Source organism: Pteropus alecto, unplaced genomic scaffold (genome assembly GCF_000325575.1).
Source record: "Pteropus alecto unplaced genomic scaffold, ASM32557v1 scaffold20, whole genome shotgun sequence".
Classification (NCBI taxonomy): Eukaryota; Metazoa; Chordata; class Mammalia; order Chiroptera; family Pteropodidae; genus Pteropus; species Pteropus alecto.
In genome coordinates, this window is record NW_006436298.1 from 9647540 (window position 1) to 9649617 (window position 2078).

Consider the following 2078-nt stretch of genomic DNA (forward strand, 5'->3'; position numbering starts at 1 on the left):
AAATAAAACCATCAAAGAGCTTCAAAAACACAAATTTAAGAAAAGCCTAAATCTAGAATCTGATTTCAAGCTGGAAAAACTTAAAAGCCAAAGAAGATCCCCATAAAGGAAAAGATTAAGAGAAAGTAAGTTTAAAACTTCTAAAAAGTAGCGGGGGTGGGGGAGAAGAAAAGTTGACAAAATGAACGAAATTTTCCAGCTCATCATCCAAGTTAAAGGGCAAATATCAGTCTACGGCCATGCCACCCTGAAGATGCCCGATCTCATCTGATCTTGGAAGCTAAGCAGGGTCGGGCCTGGTTAGTACTTGGATGGAAGACCACCTAGGAAGACAGGGTGCTTCAGGTGTTAAAAAAGAAAAAGCATGATAAAAGGCAAATATCAAACTAGAACAACAATGGCAACATAAACAGCAGGTAGAGGATTCATGTCTTTACTACAGAACAGTTGCTAATGAGAGGACCCAAAGTTCATGGCAACTGGGATGCTTAAATTCTCATGGAGTGTACAACATATACCATTACACCCATTTTGAAGAACACTTGGGATAGTATATATTAAATTAAAGTCTTAAAAACAAAAGCTCATACACTTTGATCCAGAAATGCTACTTCTAGAAAAAACTCATAGACCTATAAAAAGATTTTTACAAAAAGATATTTATCATAGACTATTTATAGTTGTGAAAATCTCTTAAATTTTTAAACATCCCAAAGTAAACTAGTTTAGTAAAAATTACCTATTCATCAAGATTTATATTTTAAAGGAATGTTTAATAAAAGGAAAAATGTTTGTGGTATATGAAGTGACAAAACAGAATATAGAGCATGATTATAATTTTAAAAAATGAAAAGTACATAGATAAACAGTGGAGATAACAATATAGTTACAGATGGTTTTTTAGTTTTCTTTTCGTACTTATCTGTGCTTTCCAAACTTTCTAAAGTGTGTGTGTGTGTGTGTGTGCGTGTGTGCACGCACACGCGTGTGTGCTGTTCGGAGAGTTTTGTGGAATAGTAGCCCAGTGGACTGTATTCTAGATATCTTCATTCTCCTCCCTCCTACATGTTAAAAACGCCTTGTTAGAACCCCACAAAGGACTATAAAATGGAGACTACACAGGTGGGTTACCAGCTAAGCTTTCTTAATGAGAAATTGGGAAGAAGTGAATAGCAAGTTTGATGAAATCATTTCTTCATAAAGCCATAAATATTACAGAAGACAGATAAGAACGTAAAGGACTGCAAGATCAAAGACTATGGAGCAAACCCACTAGGAGAAAAGGGAAAATTTATAGACTGATTTCTTTTTTCTAAGCCAGTTCCCCGTGAGTGTCCAGTTTAATGACTGTTTAAATTATATCTGCAATTTTCTGAGAGGTTCACTTACTTTTCAAGTTTGTAAACCAACACATCAACAATTCCCAATCAAGGGGATAGCATTCTCCAGGGAGCTATGAAAATATACCTCGCATTTTAAATACAATAAAAGCATGACAAAACATGCCTCTGTTCTTCATAACACAGAAGTACCACATCTGGTCGTAAAAAAAAAAAAAGGCATTATACAGTTGTAAGGATGCCAGATACTTATTACAGAGAACTGTTTTATCCATTTAGCCAAATTTTCCAGATGTTTTATTACTTGGAGACAGGAGAATTGTTGAAACTGGTGATTGAAGCCCATTTATTTCAAGGGGCTCGTCTACAAGCCATAGGAGGCATGTGAGGGACATTAATTTATGACAGGCCACAAGGCCCTGCTTGAGGAGAGCTATCATCTCATTGGGGTCACAAATAATCCCAACAAAGAACAAAATACCCAATTTTAGTAACACCCAGCTTCATTTGCAAAAATTGCCTCTTAGGCAGGCACTTAGTACTTATTTCACATGCAAACGTTATACATGTAATTGGAGCAATTTCCATAATAATAGGTCAAGTTGGCAGTGACAGTGAAAATGGCCCAGGTTGGCTGTGATTGGAGGCCTGGTTCTCATTGTCTATATGAAGCAAAATTCTCCCTCGCACCATTTGGAAGCCTTGTCCTCATAAAGACAACAAGATCAGATTCAGCAG

General features: G+C 36.4%; 1 pseudogene; it reads left to right on the top strand.

The window, feature by feature from the left end:
* The first annotated feature begins 229 nt into the window (after positions 1-229).
* LOC112480831 lies at positions 230-348 on the top strand (annotated as a pseudogene).
* Positions 349-2078: the final 1730 nt, after the last annotated feature.